The sequence below is a fragment of the Esox lucius genome, chromosome 21 (assembly GCF_011004845.1).
Source record: "Esox lucius isolate fEsoLuc1 chromosome 21, fEsoLuc1.pri, whole genome shotgun sequence".
NCBI classification, from domain to species: Eukaryota; Metazoa; Chordata; class Actinopteri; order Esociformes; family Esocidae; genus Esox; species Esox lucius.
The window spans coordinates 25621291-25640337 of record NC_047589.1 but is presented as its reverse complement, the minus strand read 5'-3'; the positions used below and the strand labels follow the sequence as shown (position 1 = coordinate 25640337).

Below are 19047 nucleotides of genomic sequence, written 5' to 3'. Positions count from 1 at the left end.
TGGAGGCTGAGAGGCCCACGGAACCCCCTTCGGATACAGTTATTCGTACGCAAAACAGTACGTGCCAAAACAGTGACCACGAGAACACAATGGACAGAACACGTCAGACCTTCCACCCTAAACACCGATTCCATAGACATTTAGGTCACTGAGCGGACCCTCTCACACAGTGTGGCTCAAGCAGTGCATCCATTCTCACTGGTGTTAAGAGCGCTCCAACCAAGCCCTCCAACCAAGTGACCAAGTGACAGGGGAAGCCTTACATTCATTTACATTTGAATACACAGATACGCTGCTTCATTATGTTACCCAACGACTGCAGAGATCCAGTGTGAAACACGAGATCCCAGCAGAAAACCAATCGGGTCGTAACCAGGAGACGTTCCGGGGCATGACACACAATTCCCTCTGACCTCAGCAGAGCCCGGGTCAGCAGGCTGCAGACTCAATCACACAGGAATGAGAACCAATAACAGCCAATAACACTCTACATCCCTGGCTCAGACCCCCCCCCCCCCCCCACACACACACACACACACACACACACACACCCACACAGACAGACAGACACACAGAATGTCATCGAAACAGCACCGCTCTGTGGACTCACTGCAAGGGTATGCTGTATTACAATACATGTGACCGGTGTCTTTATGACGCTCCAGAGGTGTGAGCAGTTGCCCGTTGTGCTCATGAACCCCTAATGTGGAATAGAACCTGGTCTCCTGCTCATGAACCCATAATGTGGAATAGAACCTGGTCTCCTGCTCATGAACCCATAATGTGGAATAGAACCTGGTCTCCTGCTCATGAACCCATAATGTGGAATAGAACCTGGTCTCCTGCTCATGAACCCATAATGTGGAATAGAACCTGGTCTCCTGCTCATGAACCCATAATGTGGAATAGAACCTGGTCTCCTGCTCATGAACCCATAATGTGGAATAGAACCTGGTCTCCTGCTCATGAACCCATAATGTGGAATAGAACCTGGTCTCCTGCTCATGAACCCATAATGTGGAATAGAACCTGGTCTCCTGCTCATGAACCCATAATGTGGAATAGAACCTGGTCTCCTGCTCATGAACCCATAATGTGGAATAGAACCTGGTCTCCTGCTCATGAACCCATAATGTGGAATAGAACCTGGTCTCCTGCTCATGAACCCATAATGTGGAATAGAACCTGGTCTCCTGCTCATGAACCCATAATGTGGAATAGAACCTGGTCTCCTGCTCAAGAACCCATAATGTGGGATAGAACCTGGTCTCTTGCTCTTTCAGAAAATATCTCTTTCCTCTATTGTTCCACAGGTTGCTATGAACAACAATAAGTCTGACTGTCACGTGAATGAAGAGCGCTTCATTGTACATCACAAGTGTGTGTGAAGTGTGTGTAATTCAATGAAGGACAGTGTGTCCACGTTTCTGTATCTGTATGAGTGTGTCACTGTAAGTCAGCTGGTTGAGCATGTGCTCTCACAACTATAAGAGTCTGCTTAATGACTAAAATGCTAACTGTGTGTGTCTGAAATTCTCAGAGGTATTGTAAAGGTATGGTGTGTGTATTGTGTCAGTGTGTGTGTGTGTGTATTCTGTCAGTGTGTCAGTATGCATGTGTTTTGTGTGTGTGTGTGTACTGTGGTATAAATATTGTGTTGTGCTCCAGTAACATCTCTTCCTGAGCCTCCAGTAGCACCACACTCTTTTGTTTATTTTTCTTCCAGACGGACGAGTTCTTATCAAATAAGCAGACACCGCCTTCCGGCACAGCGTCCAACCACACGCTTGCCACAGAGGTCCCACCCCCTTCCCACCACCCACTCACCCAGCTCAGCATCTGTCACTTACAAAGACTGACAGCCTTTATAGCCAATCAAAAAATTACAACTACCTTTTACAGAGATTCCAACCCACCAAAAATGCTCTGTGATAGATTCTACAGGTTAGGGTTAGAAGATTATTAAACTGGGAGCTATGGTGTTTTAGTACATGAGGTGAATGGTGTCCTAGTACAGGAAGTGAATGGTGTCTTAGTACAGGGGGTGAATGGTGTCTTAGTACAAGAGGTGAATTGTGTCCTAGTACAGGAAGTGAATGGTGTCTTAGTACAGGGGGTGAATGGTGTCTTAGTACAAGAGGTGAATTGTGTCCTAGTACAGGAGGTGAATGGTGTCTTAGTACAGGAGGTGAATGGTGTTTTAGTACAGGAGGTGAATGGTGTCTTAGTACAGGAGGTGAATGGTGTCCTAGTACAGGAGGTGAATGGTGTCTTAGTACAGGAGGTTAATGGTGTCCTAGTACAGGAGGTGAATGGTGTCCTAGTACAGGAGGTGAATGGGATCTTAGTACATGAGGTGAATAGTGTTTTAGTACTGGATGTAAATGGTGTTTTAGTACAGGAGGTGAATAGTGTTTTAGTACAGGAGGTGAATAATGTTTTAGTACAGGAGGTGAATATTGTTTTAGTACAGGAGGATCATGGTGTTTTAGTACAGGACGTGAATGGTGCCTTAGTACAGGGGGTGAATGGTGTTTTAGTACAGGAGGTGAATAGTGTTTTAATACAGGAGGTGAATGGTAACTTAGGACAGGAGGTGAATGGTGTCTTAGCACAGGAGGTGAATAGTGTTTTAGTACAGGAGGTGAATAATGTTTTAGTACAGGAGGATCATTGTGTTTTAGCACAGGAGGTGAATAGTGTTTTAATACAGGAGGTTAATGGTGTTTTAGTTCAGGAGGTGAATGGTGTCTTAGTACAGAGGGTGAATGGTGTTTTAGTACAGGAGGTGAATAGTGTTTTAGTTCAGGAGGTGAATGGTGTTTTAGTACAGGAAGTGAATAATGTTTTAGTACATGAGTGAGTACATGAGTGAGTACATGAATGAGGTGATCGCATGTAAATCCAGTGAAGAATTCTTACAAGAATCAATCTCTGTTTAATGTTTCTTCAAACGTGTTCCGTTTCTTCATCTTGGACCTTCCTCACATCTCTCCTGTCTCCCCCACTCTCTTTCAGGGACAGGCCCTAACCAGAAACACCTGGACATTAATACCACCACCCCCCCAACACCCTGTGTCACCCCAGGAGACCATTACCACACTACAATCTGTGTGTGTGTTGTGAGAGTGAGTCGGGGGAGATAAAAGAGAAAGATGGACAGAGTGCCTATCCAAGTGCAACCATGTGGGATGGAGCGCAAATGTGTATGAGTATGTAAACGAGTGTGTGAGAAGTGTGTGTGTGATTGTGTGTGTGTGTGTGTGTGTGTACGGAGAGTTGTGAGAGTAAATAAACGTTGTGTGGCGGGGGTCCACGTGGTGTTATTATCAGAGCTCAGAGAAAAGACTAACTGTTTTTTTTCTCTCTGGTTTGATTCATTCTCCCTCCCTCCCTCTCCACGACCCACCACAGTACACCGGCCCACACCTCTCTCCCCTTCTCTCCCCCCTCTCCCCCTTCAAAACACTCCCTCAATTCCACACATGGCTTCAATAAGAGGGTTATTTTTAGGACTTTGTGATTTCAGGAAGAATTTCAACGCGTTGTAACATTGTGTCGCTTTGCTCTGATAGACTCCCATAGTTTTTTTTTTTAGAAACAGAAGGCCTCCATGGAGTACAAACACAGACACCCCTCTCCCCCCAAAGCGACCCAAGACCGTGTCAGAGGGGCAAGACCAGAGATTTTGGGTCATTCCTGGTATTCCAGTCTTTCTGGTGCGTGGGACTTTTCTCTTACAAGGCCAGTGTGAAATACATAAATCACTGTTTAGCTAATGCAACTTAAATAAGTACATTAGTGATTGTATATACTGTAGCAGATATAGCACTTAATGATTTGTCTTAGTTACAGGGGGAGGAGGGGGAAGAATGAGCCAATTGGAAACTAGGAAGTTAGCCAGGACACTCGAGGTTAACACCCCTACTCCTCTGATAAGTGCCATGGGACCTTAAGTGACCGCAGAGAGTCAGGATGTCCGTTTAAGGTTACATCCAGGGGACAGCATCATACACAGAGGATTGTCCCCATCTCTGCCCTGGGGCATTGGGATATTTAGATCAGAACGCCCCCTACTGGTCATCCAACACCACTTCCATCCAGTGACCGACCAGCACTTGACCTGCTTATCTTCTGAGCCAAACAAGCATTGGGCTTGAGGGTCCTACGCTGCTATGATGACTACATCCACTTAAGGTTTGTTTCGGAGACCACAGACGAAGCACACAGGCTTTCTCTAGGAATCTCTGGCCATGTGGGGAGACAACATTTTTATGTGATTGTCCACACACACACACACATTATTCCAGAAACACACATTAACCCACACACACACATTAATCCATACACACATTATTCCAGAAACACACATTAATCCACACACACATGAATCCATACACGTTATTCCATAAACACACATTATTCCGTAAACACATATTAATCCACACACACACATTAATCAACATACACACATTAATCCATACGCACGTTATTCCACAAACACACATCATCCACACACACATTAATCCACACACACATTAATCCGTACACACACATTAATCCATACACACATTAATCCACAGACACACACATTATTCCACAAACACACATTAATCCACACACACCCATTAATCCTGGCAGACTCCGCTCATGTGAGCTGGCTAGAGTCCCTGAAAGAAAGGTGGTGGAAAGAGAGGGAGAAGATGGAGAAGAGGGGGAGATGGAGAGAGGAGAAGATGGAGAAGAGGGAGAGATGGAGAGAGGAGAAGATGGAGAAGAGGGGGAGATGGAGAGAGGAGAAGATGGAGAAGAGGGGGAGATGGAGAGAGGAGAAGATGGAGAAGAGGGGGAGCTGGAGAGAGAAGGAGAAGAAAGCGAGGGATAAGGGGGAGCGAAAGAGGAGGAGGGACGGGGAAGTGAGAGTGGAGGGGGGGAAACTGGGGGAGGGGGGGTGATCAAAGCCACGACAAGAGCAACAGACTCGCTGGAAAAAAACAGCAGAATAAGGAAGCAAAAGAGAATAGAGGGTTGAGAGGGAAGAAAAGACAAAGAAAAATGTCCTCCACTCTGGAGCTACGGAATACAGCAAGGACGCAGAATCTGAGCCCCAGCATTTTAATGAACTGGCACAGACACAAGTGTGTGTGTGTGTTTGTGTGTGTAGAAAATGTGAAACTTTGGGGCGCCTTTGTGTGTGTACACGTGTATGTATGAATGGACCAGAAAGCGAGTTTCTATATAATGAGACTGATCCCACATAGTTTGTGTCTGAGCACTAAATAAATAACAGATGGAAGGATAATGTTGAAATTCAAAAACATACTCACTGTTACACATTCTCTTTCACACACACACACACACAAGTTCTCCAGCTCACCAAAACCTGCATGCACGCACAAACACACGCACAAACACACATACACTCACACATGCTCCACTCTAAAAGCTTCAAAGGGAGGTTTGACAGTCCGTAAGAAAATCTACCCCAAAAGCACTAATTAGAAAAACAATGGCACTTGTTAATAGTTCTCCCCTCATACCTCCACTCTCCTCTCTCCTCATACCCCCACTCTCCTCTCTCCTCATACCCCCACTCTCCTCCTCTCCTCATACCACCATTTTCCTCCTCCCCTCATACCCCCACTCTCCTCCTCTCCTCATACCTCCACTCTCCTCTCTCCTCATACCTCCACTCTCCTCCTCTCCTCATACCACCATTTTCCTCCTCCCCTCATACCCCCACTCTCCTCCTCTCCTCATACCTCCACTCTCCTCTCTCCTCATACCCCCACTCTCCTCTCTCCTCATACCCCCACTCTCCTCCTCTCCTCATACCTCCACTCTCCTCTCCTCATACCCCCACTCTCCTCCAATCATACCTCCACTCTCCTCTCTCCTCATACCTCCACTCTCCTCTCCTCATACCTCCACTCTCCTCTCCTCATACCACCATTTTCCTCCTCCCCTCATACCCCCACTCTCCTCCTCTCCTCATACCTCCACTCTCCTCCTCTCCTCATACCACCATTTTCCTCCCTCCTCATACCCCCACTCTCCTCTCTCCTCATACCTCCACTCTCCTCTCTCCTAATACCTCCACTCTCCTCTCTCCTCATACCCCCACTCTCCTCCTCTCCTCATACCTCCACTTTCCTCTCTCCTCATACCCCCACTCTCCTCTCCTCATACCTCCACTCTCCTCTCTCCTCATACCCCCACTCTCCTCCTCTCCTCATACCCCCACTCTCCTCCTCTCCTCATACCTCCACTCTCCTCTCCTCATACCCCCACTCTCCTCCAATCATACCTCCACTCTCCTCTCTCCTCATACCTCCACTCTCCTCTCCTCATACCTCCACTCTCCTCTCTCCTCATACCCCCACTCTCCTCCTCTCCTCATACCTCCACTCTCCTCCTCTCCTCATACCTCCACTCTCCTCTCCTCATACCCCCACTCTCCTCCAATCATACCCCCACTCTCCTCCTCTCCACATACCTCCACTCTCCTCTCTCCTCATACCCCCACTCTCCTCCTCTCCTCATACCTCCACTTTCCTCTCTCCTCATACCCCCACTCTCCTCTCTCCTAATACCTCCACTCTCCTCTCTCCTCATACCCCCACTCTCCTCCTCTCCACATACCTCCACTCTCCTCTCTCCTCATACCCCCACTCTCCTCCTCTCCTCATACCTCCACTTTCCTCTCTCCTCATACCCCCACTCTCCTCTCCTCATACCTCCACTCTCCTCTCTCCTCATACCCCCACTCTCCTCCTCTCCTCATACCTCCACTCTCCTCCTCTCCTCATACCTCCACTCTCCTCTCCTCATACCCCCACTCTCCTCCAATCATACCTCCACTCTCCTCTCTCCTCATACCTCCACTCTCCTCTCCTCATACCTCCACTCCACTCTCCTCTCCTCATACCTCCACTCTCCTCCTCTCCTCATACCACCATTTTCCTCCACTCCTCATACCTCCACTCTCCTCTCTCCTCATGCCTCCACTCTCCTCTCTCCTAATACCTCCACTCTCCTCTCTCCTCATACCTCCACTCTCCTCTCTCCTCATACCTCCACTCCACTCTCCTCTCTCCTCATACCTCCACTCTCCTCCTCTCCTCATACCACCATTTCCTCCCTCCTCATACCTCCACTCTCCTCTCTCCTCATGCCTCCACTCTCCTCTCTCCTCATACCCCCACTCTCCTCTCTCCTCATACCCCCACTCTCCTCCTCTCCTCATACCACCATTTTCCTCCTCCCCTCATACCCCCACTCTCCTCCTCTCCTCATACCTCCACTCTCCTCTCTCCTCATACCCCCACTCTCCTCCTCTCCTCATACCACCATTTTCCTCCTCCCCTCATACCCCCACTCTCCTCCTCTCCTCATACCTCCACTCTCCTCTCTCCTCATACCCCCACTCTCCTCTCTCCTCATACCCCCACTCTCCTCCTCTCCTCATACCTCCACTCTCCTCTCCTCATACCCCCACTCTCCTCCAATCATACCTCCACTCTCCTCTCTCCTCATACCTCCACTCTCCTCTCCTCATACCTCCACTCTCCTCTCCTCATACCACCATTTTCCTCCTCCCCTCATACCCCCACTCTCCTCCTCTCCTCATACCTCCACTCTCCTCCTCTCCTCATACCACCATTTTCCTCCCTCCTCATACCCCCACTCTCCTCTCTCCTCATGCCTCCACTCTCCTCTCTCCTAATACCTCCACTCTCCTCTCTCCTCATACCCCCACTCTCCTCCTCTCCTCATACCTCCACTTTCCTCTCTCCTCATACCCCCACTCTCCTCTCCTCATACCTCCACTCTCCTCTCTCCTCATACCCCCACTCTCCTCCTCTCCTCATACCTCCACTCTCCTCCTCTCCTCATACCTCCACTCTCCTCTCCTCATACCCCCACTCTCCTCCAATCATACCTCCACTCTCCTCTCTCCTCATACCTCCACTCTCCTCTCCTCATACCTCCACTCTCCTCTCTCCTCATACCCCCACTCTCCTCCTCTCCTCATACCTCCACTCTCCTCCTCTCCTCATACCTCCACTCTCCTCTCCTCATACCCCCACTCTCCTCCAATCATACCCCCACTCTCCTCCTCTCCACATACCTCCACTCTCCTCTCTCCTCATACCCCCACTCTCCTCCTCTCCTCATACCTCCACTTTCCTCTCTCCTCATACCCCCACTCTCCTCTCTCCTAATACCTCCACTCTCCTCTCTCCTCATACCCCCACTCTCCTCCTCTCCACATACCTCCACTCTCCTCTCTCCTCATACCCCCACTCTCCTCCTCTCCTCATACCTCCACTTTCCTCTCTCCTCATACCCCCACTCTCCTCTCCTCATACCTCCACTCTCCTCTCTCCTCATACCCCCACTCTCCTCCTCTCCTCATACCTCCACTCTCCTCCTCTCCTCATACCTCCACTCTCCTCTCCTCATACCCCCACTCTCCTCCAATCATACCTCCACTCTCCTCTCTCCTCATACCTCCACTCTCCTCTCCTCATACCTCCACTCCACTCTCCTCTCCTCATACCTCCACTCTCCTCCTCTCCTCATACCACCATTTTCCTCCACTCCTCATACCTCCACTCTCCTCTCTCCTCATGCCTCCACTCTCCTCTCTCCTAATACCTCCACTCTCCTCTCTCCTCATACCTCCACTCTCCTCTCTCCTCATACCTCCACTCCACTCTCCTCTCTCCTCATACCTCCACTCTCCTCCTCTCCTCATACCACCATTTTCCTCCCTCCTCATACCTCCACTCTCCTCTCTCCTCATGCCTCCACTCTCCTCTCTCCTCATACCCCCACTCTCCTCTCTCCTCATACCCCCACTCTCCTCCTCTCCTCATACCACCATTTTCCTCCTCCCCTCATACCCCCACTCTCCTCCTCTCCTCATACCTCCACTCTCCTCTCTCCTCATACCCCCACTCTCCTCCTCTCCTCATACCACCATTTTCCTCCTCCCCTCATACCCCCACTCTCCTCCTCTCCTCATACCTCCACTCTCCTCTCTCCTCATACCCCCACTCTCCTCTCTCCTCATACCCCCACTCTCCTCCTCTCCTCATACCTCCACTCTCCTCCCCTCATACCCCCACTCTCCTCCAATCATACCTCCACTCTCCTCTCTCCTCATACCTCCACTCTCCTCTCCTCATACCTCCACTCTCCTCTCCTCATACCACCATTTTCCTCCTCCCCTCATACCCCCACTCTCCTCCTCTCCTCATACCTCCACTCTCCTCCTCTCCTCATACCACCATTTTCCTCCCTCCTCATACCCCCACTCTCCTCTCTCCTCATGCCTCCACTCTCCTCTCTCCTAATACCTCCACTCTCCTCTCTCCTCATACCCCCACTCTCCTCCTCTCCTCATACCTCCACTCTCCTCTCTCCTCATACCCCCACTCTCCTCTCCTCATACCTCCACTCTCCTCTCTCCTCATACCCCCACTCTCCTCCTCTCCTCATACCTCCACTCTCCTCCTCTCCTCATACCTCCACTCTCCTCTCCTCATACCCCCACTCTCCTCCAATCATACCTCCACTCTCCTCTCTCCTCATACCTCCACTCTCCTCTCCTCATACCTCCACTCTCCTCTCTCCTCATACCCCCACTCTCCTCCTCTCCTCATACCTCCACTCTCCTCCTCTCCTCATACCTCCACTCTCCTCTCCTCATACCCCCACTCTCCTCCAATCATACCCCCACTCTCCTCCTCTCCACATACCTCCACTCTCCTCTCTCCTCATACCCCCACTCTCCTCCTCTCCTCATACCTCCACTTTCCTCTCTCCTCATACCCCCACTCTCCTCTCTCCTAATACCTCCACTCTCCTCTCTCCTCATACCCCCACTCTCCTCCTCTCCACATACCTCCACTCTCCTCTCTCCTCATACCCCCACTCTCCTCCTCTCCTCATACCTCCACTTTCCTCTCTCCTCATACCCCCACTCTCCTCTCCTCATACCTCCACTCTCCTCTCTCCTCATACCCCCACTCTCCTCCTCTCCTCATACCTCCACTCTCCTCCTCTCCTCATACCTCCACTCTCCTCTCCTCATACCCCCACTCTCCTCCAATCATACCTCCACTCTCCTCTCTCCTCATACCTCCACTCTCCTCTCCTCATACCTCCACTCCACTCTCCTCTCCTCATACCTCCACTCTCCTCCTCTCCTCATACCACCATTTTCCTCCACTCCTCATACCTCCACTCTCCTCTCTCCTCATGCCTCCACTCTCCTCTCTCCTAATACCTCCACTCTCCTCTCTCCTCATACCTCCACTCTCCTCTCTCCTCATACCTCCACTCCACTCTCCTCTCTCCTCATACCTCCACTCTCCTCCTCTCCTCATACCACCATTTTCCTCCCTCCTCATACCTCCACTCTCCTCTCTCCTCATGCCTCCACTCTCCTCTCTCCTCATACCCCCACTCTCCTCTCTCCTCATGCCTCCACTCTCCTCTCTCCTCATACCCCCACTCTCCTCTCTCCTCATGCCTCCACTCTCCTCTCTCCTCATACCCCCACTCTCCTCTCTCCTCATACCTCCACTCTCCTCATACCCCCAACTCTAATTGTACACCCCTCCTTGTGTCAGAGCATGTTCCCCTGCCCTGACTTACAGACCCTCCCCTCAGAGACATAGCATGTTCCCCTGCCCTGACTTACAGCATCCAGACCCTCCCCTCAAAGACCTAGCCCCCCCCCCCACCCACACACAAACACACACACAAACAAATGTGCTTATGCACACTCACTAACAAGCACAGATAGGAACACTATAAAAATACACACACACAGACACGCACACACTTGGCCCAGGAGCAGCACATGGTTCTGGTTAAGAGGCTCTGGGCTCCAAATGAAACTCAATCTCTCAGGAGTTATTCCTCTCATTTCTCAGACTTCATTGAAAAGAGGAGCAGGGGGGGGGGGGTTCTGTTTTTTTCACTGTCACTTCATTTCTCAGCCTGACGTGTGGACTGGAACCAACTGAGGAACAGAGGCACAGTGAGAACAATAGCAGCCTTACTCACAATACACAGTACACACACACACACCTTCTTCTGACACAACCAATGCGTCAATGCGTAGAAGCATTTCTTTGTGTTCTGTTACATCTCTGTCTTCTATCAACATTTCCTGGGAAGTAACAAGTGCCATAGCTCCACCCTCCCATTACCACAGCACACAGGCCCTTATTAAAGGTATATATAGACACGCTCCATCGTCCAGGACAATCCACGCCGTTTTTCACACACAACCACCTACACACAATGACGCAGACACACAGACAGCCTCGGCTTGCATGCTGGATAACACACTGTGTAAGAAAGAAGGAAACTAGATTGCGATGGTCCAACATGGTTTTTGTGAATGGACGACACTAAAAGCACAGTTGGATCCAAAATGGCCGACCCGTGCTCCACAATTTCCACACACCTGCGAGTGCATATGTCTTCCTTTCATGTACTCCGCAGCTCCACTAGGGCAACTCATTAGGACATCTCGCTTAGGGTAACTGTTATTTCAGCGTTTGTACCTCGTTATGGTTGTGTTTTTGTGCGGCTCTGGCTCTGTGTGTGTGTGTGTGTTTGTGTGTGTGTGGGGGGCTAGGATAAAGTGTGATTCCAGATGTGGTTTTACTGCTCTGGCAGGAGTGACGGGCTGTAAAGAACTTCTCTGGAGCAGCCTAGGGGAGAGGAGGAAGGCCCGGGGGAGAGGGGGAGGCGGGGGGAGGGGGAGAGGGGGGGGGTAAGTGCAAGGCAGTTTTTAGGGCCTGGGGGACTGAAATGGAGAGGGGTGGGTGTTGGAGGGTTTGAGCGGTAGAGCAGTGGGTGAAGACTTTTCCTGACGTGAGCATTCAGCTTTATTGGCACAGGTGGATGATTCATCTGTTTACGCCAAAAAATATGGCATGAACCAGTTTAGGAAAGTTTAATGTCTAAGTGGAAAACAAAATTCTACAGGAGGGCGACTGTGCATTGATGAACGAGTATGAGTGTGTGAGAGTGTGTGTGTACTGATGAGAAAGTATGAGTGTCTGTGTGGGGGGGGGGGAGTGTAGTGAGGGGTGTGTGTGTATATTGAGGTGTGTGTAGTCAGGGGTGTGTGTAGTGAGGGATGTGTGTGTAGTGAGAGGTGTGTAGTGAGGGGTGTGTGTAGTGAGGGGTGTGTTTGGTGAAGGGTGTGTTTGGTGAGGGGTGTGTGTGGTGATGGGTGTGTATGGTTAGGGGTGTGTGTGGTGAGGGATGTGTAGTGAGGGGTGTGTGTGGTGAGGGGTGTGTGTGGTGTGTGTGTTTAGTGAGGGGTGTGTTTTGTGGGGGTGTGTGTGGTGAGGGGTGTGTAGTGAGGGGTGTGTAGTGAGGGGTGTGTGTGGTGAGGGGTGTGTGTGGTGTGTGTGTTTAGTGAGGGGTGTGTTTTGTGGGGGTGTGTGTGGTGGGGGTGTGTGTGGTAAGGGGTGTGTGTGGTGAGGGGTGTGTAGTGAGGGGTGTGTGTGGTGAGGGGTGTGTGTGGTGAGGGGTGTGTGTGGTGAGGGGTGTGTTTGGTGAGGGGTGTGTTTGGTGAGGGGTGTGTAGTGAGGGGTGTGTGTGGTGAGGGGTGTGTTTGGTGAGGGGTGTGTGTGGTAAGGGGAGTGTTTGGTGAGGGGTGTGTAGTGAGGGTGTGTGTGGTAAGGGGTGTGTAGTGAGGGTGTGTGTGGTAAGGGGTGTGTAGTGAGGGTGTGTGTGGTGAAGGGTATGGTTAGGGGTGTGTGATGAGGGGTGTGTGTGGTGAGGGGTGTGCGTATTGAGGGGTGTGTGGTGAGGGGTGTGTTTGGTGAGGGGTGTGTAGTGAGGGGTGTGTGTGGTGAGGGGTGTGTTTGGTGAGGGGTGTGTAGTGAGGGTGTGTGTGGTAAGGGGTGTGTAGTGAGGGTGTGTGTGGTAAGGGGTGTGTGTGGTGAGGGGTGTGTTTTGTGGGGGTGTGTGTGGTGAGGAGTGTGTGTGATGAGGGGTGTGTAGTGAGGGTGTGTGTGGTGAGGGATGTGTAGTGAGGGTGTGTGTGGTGAGGGGTGTGTAGTGAGGGTGTGTGTGGTGAGGGGTATGTGTGGTGAGGGGTGTGTAGTGAGGGTGTGTGTGGTGAGGGGTGTGCGTATTGAGGGGTGTGTGTGGTGAGGGGTATGGTTAGGGGTGTGTGATGAGGGGTATGTGTGGTGAGGGGTGTGCGTATTGAGGGGAGTGTGTGGTGAGGGGTGTGTGTGGTGGGGGTGTGTGTGGTGAGGGGTGTGCGTATTTAGGGGTGTGTGTGGTGAGGGGTGTGTGTGGTGAGGGGTGTGTGTGGTGAGGGGTGTGTGTGGTGAGGGTGTGTGTGGTGAGGGGTATGTGTGGTAAGGGATGTGTTCCTGCAGCATGTTAGTCATGCTGGTTAATGTGCATCTGTTTTACAGGCTTTGTTCATAGACTAACGTGGCGTTTCTCCTAACTCACCTATAACACATCAAACTAACTGGAATGGAGGAGCTGAGGAGAGAGGAGGTCAAAGGGGAGGAGGAGCAGAGGAGCAGAGTGGTCACCACCAGGAGAAGAGAACAGGACTGGAACCCACTGAAGGTCACACACCTTTCTGTACCTGAGACAGCATGGCGTGTGACCATTCACTTGCCCCCCCCCCCCCCCCCCACCTCAGCAGCTCCAGGCCCTGAGCCTTCCTGGGAGATCAGAAACAGATGTGCCTCCTGCCTCGCTCTCTATGCACACAAACACACACACGCACACACACACAATCCTCCCCACACACACACACGCACGCACAGACACACACACACACCCAAAAGCATATCAGTACCGGCACCAGGACCCAGTCAGAATGACGGGCCATTGTGACCCCGGGTCTGACCCCAACTTGCAGCACCTCAGACAGGAAAGGACCACAATTCGGTTCAGCTGTGACCCCCCCCGCCCTTCCTTGGTCTCGCCCTTCTCATTAAGACAAACTGTTTTTAAAGGCAAAGCAGCTTTCACTACCACTAAAACCAACACCCTGGAGCTAAAACAGGGAGAGAGAAGGAGGGAAAAAGAGATGGAAAGAAACAGGGAGTTTGGGAGGAACAGAGGAGGAAGAGGGGAACAAAAGGGTCCAAAGAAAGACAAAAGATCAAGGGAGAGAAAAATACCAAGAGAACAAAAAGACAGCCAGAAAAGGAGGGTGCAAAAGTCAGCTCATATCATACGCAGCTGTCGACAAGCACCCCATCCCAGAATGCATTGTGACTTGTTGGCATTGCTGTCCTAATAAGAGTTGGTGGCGTCATGGATACATCTCATATCAAAACAGTCAAACAACAGGATTTAATTGCACAGGGAGGCATATGAGGTCACTTATTAGAGAGGAATAATGCAATTTTATCTGGGAGGAGAACAGCAGTCTGCTTGGAGCCAAGCTCCTGTCTTTTTTTGCATGAAAACAGCTTCTTGGTCTATGAGGGCTCCACAACACAGAAGATATTCAACTCCACAGCTCCGCTCTTCACCTTCAAGTCAAATTCCCCCCCTTTCATTCATACCTCCTTCTCATTTGTCCCTCTCTTTATTCCTTCCTTCACCTCATTCTCTCTGTCTATTCATGGCAGTGAGTGTGGATGATATTTGTCTTTGTAGCTTTGTTTATCTATGAATATTGGGAGAAAAATTATTCAACTTGTCCAAGCCCAAGAATCCACGTGACCAATGGAATATTGGGCTCCTTTGTACTTATGTTTCATGGTGGATCCAAACAAATGATTTAAATGATTGTGTGTGTGTGTGTGTGTGTGTGTGACTGGCAGGGCATGCTGAGGTAGATTAAAACGCTGGCTCAGAGGGAGGCTCATCCATTCAGCTCTGACTGATGTGCGTCCCAAATTGATTTATGGAAACGGCTCTTAATCAATTATGTGTGGAGAAGGAGGAAGAGAGAATGGAGAGAGAAGAAGAAAGAAAGAACCCAAGGGGGGTGAGAGTTGGAAAGAGAGAGGATGAGGGACGGGGGGACAGGGGGGGGGGTGTTCTTATATACTGCTGAGGGGAATGTGGTTAGGTGATGGTCTAACTATTTATGTGCTACCAATGTTGAATTCTATAGGTTCTGTGTTATCATCTCATATTGGGATGTAGATTCTGTGGTACCATCTCATATTGGGATGTAGATTCTGTGGTACCATCTCATGTTGGGATGTAGATTCTGTGGTACCATCTCATGTTGGGATGTAGATTCTGTGGTACCATCTCATGTTGGGATGTAGATTCTGTGGTACCATCTCATGTTGGGATGTAGATTCTGTGGTACCATCTCATGTTGGGATGTAGATTCTGTGGTACCATCTCATGTTGGGATGTAGATTCTGTGGTACCATCTCATGTTGGGATGTAGATTCTGTGGTACCATCTCATGTAGATTCTGTATTAGTATCTGCACTAGTAATACTTCAGGGGTGTGTGTAAGTAGCTAGACTAGTAAAACTTCCGTAATGTGTTAGTATCTACACTATTAATACTTCAGGGGTGTGTTTCATGAAGTCATGTGAGTTAATGGCATGGTGGTGGTGGGTGTGTACTCAGATAATGGCCCGGTACTGGGTGTTGGGGTTTGGGGGTGGGGTGGTGGGTGTTATTGGAGTAGAGAGGAGCTGCAGTTGTTTAAAAAGCCCTTCTCCTGGCGGCCCCATTGTACCTCAGACAGGGGTGGGGCTTTGGGGGGGGGGGGCGGCGGAGGGGGGGGGGTCACACCAGGAGCTCGTTTCTCCTGCTTGTCAGAACTCTATCTGAGATCCAGCCGGAACTAATCAACTCCAATAGGCCTCTCCATTACCCAGCCTGCACTGGGGCCAGGGCAGGGGGCTGGCATGTGGGAACAGAAGAGGGAGAGTGGAAGAGATGGAGGGTGGAGAATTGATGACCCCCCCAACACACACACACACACAAACTCCCCCTTCATACATACTAACCCCCCCCCCCCACCCCAAGCAGCACATACAACTCCCCACTGTTTCACAATGAAGCAATAATAAACACTTGAAATAATATTTTCACAGCAAGCAAAAGCCTGCTTCAGATCAGAGCCTAACACAGCTGCTCCGTACACTCCTGGACACACAGCCACAAGCACGCTCACTTCAGCAACACACTCTCCTTCCACACACACATTTATAGAGACAGACACAGTATAACAGCAGACGTGTTACACCACTGCTCTCCAGTCGTTTCTGGGCCCTGACAACACACATTTAGCACCAGTGCGAAAATTCGAGTCTTGCTAAAAATGGCCGCTGCACACTGCATCGCAAACCAGTGTTAAGAGTTACAAACTTGATGCATCAAAAAACAACCCCACCAAAGCTGAATTCATATCGAGACTATGATCAAACAAACACTACTTAGCGCACATAACGACTAAACTAAACCGCACTCTGGTAAAACAAAGTAAATAGTTAACCTCACAGTGGAAACTACATCACAAAGATGAGGAAAGTCATAGTTAGTGGCTTTGTGTGTTGAGAGAAAGAGTGAACATTCCAACACACAAACACGCAGCCCTCTGAACACAAGGCTGGTACCGCTTGCAAGCGGACAGAGCTGTGGTATAAGGACGATGCCCTCTAGTGGACACAAACTACAGCTACATGTTTTAGACAAACCATGTATTGAGCGTTGCAGACTAGACTCTGCGGTTCTACAGAAGTAATTGACAAAGTACAGTGAAAGTACAGAGTCAATGTATAACTGAGTACGGTGTCTGTGTCATTAGCCTGATTACACAAGTCTCTTTGGACCGCTGCACTCGTTGTGTAGCTAAACAGAACATCAGCCGGTGAGATCTGGACGGTTGAACGGGGCCACTCTGTAACATATTCCATTTATTCATCGATGGGTCCCTGCAGGAGCTAAGCAAAACCAAATAGATGTTTGACACACTCAGGCACTCCTCAGGTAACTAACAGGCCACCTGGGAATTGTCCACGTGAGTTAAAACCATGAAAGTCAACCCAGAAAAAGGGAAAGGGCATCATGAAGTATTCATATGACAAAGACTAAGAGCACTACATCATTACAGCTTTTTAATTCCAATCATAAATCTCCACCACTGACCGCTGCTCCGGCCTGTCAAGTGCCCCTCACAATTTCCCAGGACAATGTGGAAGTCAATCTTGTCAACTGAGTAACTGAGTGTGTTTGAGCTGGAGTGTGTGTGTTGTGTGAGAAAAAGACTGTGTGCTTTCTGGGCTGTGGAGAGGGGGCAACCCCAACCCCCCTTCATTAAGGTGAAGTGGGGGCAGATTTAAATGTGTTAAGAAAACTAAAGCGTGCCCCCCCCCGCCCCCCATCAGCATTGTCTGTGAGTGAGTGTCAGTGTGTGTTTCTGTCTGTCTGGGTGTGTGTTTTAATGGCTAAACGCATTCGTCAACCAACTACAATGTTCAGACCGTCTCATACACACAAACACACGCGAGAGTCGCCTCCACGAACATGCATCCGTGTGGCTGCCTGTGAAGAGCAGCGCCAATACGTGGCCTAAAGTTCGTCCTTGTATTTTCTGATGTGCAACGGCTGTGCGTTGGCACCAGAGAGGTTTCCAGAGAGGTTGCCTGGTGTCATTGGAGGAAAAGGTCTCCGGGGACTCCTAGGAACGTTAAGGACAGGGTTCCCATGTCGGGACGTTCCGCAGGTCTCTAGTGGGCTGGGGGGGTATAGAGAGCCACTGGGGCAAGGTTAATCCCCATTCATCCCCTCCTCCACTCAGAAGCACACAGCACAATAGGCCCCTCCCGCTCCCCCTGGCATCACCGTGACGACCCTTAACCCTGCGTTTACCGCCGCTGTTCCCGGCCTCTTTATCCGCCGGCACAGTTATTATCTGGCATATTTACTCCTTTAGATATTCCTCTGCGGCCTCTGTGGCATCAACACCCCTCTCTGGAAAAAACTCAAGTGGTGTTCCCCTTTTTTCCGGCCGATTCGACACTGGCACATCAGCCTGCAGGCCACAGACTAGTACAAAGTGACACACCTGATGTGAAAAATACAACATTGTCCATTGACTTTGAATTAAACAATGATTTGTGGATACAGTCCCATCAAGAAAGCAAAAAACATGTTAACGGTTAACAAGGACGCAAATTTGTTACATTTACTGTGTTTTTCTTGAAGTGAACATCAAAGAAAGCTTTAGGAACTGATCACAATACTACAAAATCCTCACATTTATTTTAGTTGGTTGGGTCATTGTGGTCTTTATTGCTTACTCAACTTGAGACATTTGATTACACAACTGCAACAAAGAAACACTTCTCTTATTTCCTAATTTTGTGTCTTGGGTCCACTAAGTCTCCAATGCACCAAACCACCCTCCAAAAAAATCCCCATCGACTTAATATTTATCTTATGTTGGTTAAAACACCCATACACGAAGCTCAGTGGAAACCCTGATCTGTTGTCTAGTTGTACTGCTTCGTCTCCCACCTAGTGGAGGAAACAGGTAAAACACGTTCTGAATGATTGCAATACTTGAATATGTGGATGATCACAGGCTTCCTGATGACCTGGGCGAGCTGTGATGAGCTATAAGGGGTTTTGTTTCAAATTGTGTTACTACCTTCAGCTTTCTGTGCCCAGCCATATGAGCGGAAGTTCTCGGAATAGGCAGACGTCAGCTTCTTCTATTTCATGTTTCCTTAAAGCTTCCTCCTTTTTTGCGCGGTCATCTAATTAATAAGATACAAGCACACGATGGTTTGAGGAAACAGCCCAAGGTTTCCAGGATTCGTGCTTAAGCCAGTGGAAAATATCTCAGGAAACAGCTTGTCAGCGTTGAGTGAGAACCAAACATTCTCGTCCTTCAAACTCACCTTACTTCAGTTAGATTTTCTTTAAAATCTATACACAATATGGGATTCCACAGCCATAGATGCTTTTTAGTCTTAAGTTAAGGTTAATCAATTAAAACCATGAAGGACAGCGTACCCTCGTCAATCACAGTCATTCCTCACCGTC

At 49.7% G+C, this 19047-nt stretch overlaps 1 protein-coding gene across 1 annotated transcript in view; it reads right to left on the bottom strand.

Annotated features, from left to right (window-relative positions):
• The window catches only part of boc (BOC cell adhesion associated, oncogene regulated), a 51433-nt gene extending 32427 nt beyond the window's left edge, over window positions 1–19006 (bottom strand). The window contains exons 1-2 of the mRNA XM_029116323.2: window positions 18903–19006; window positions 18650–18758 (exon numbers count right to left, since the gene is read on the bottom strand). The gene's annotated coding sequence lies outside the window, so the exon portion shown is untranslated. The remainder of the gene's footprint in view (window positions 1–18649; window positions 18759–18902) is intronic.
• Between the last annotated feature and the right edge of the window lie 41 nt (window positions 19007–19047).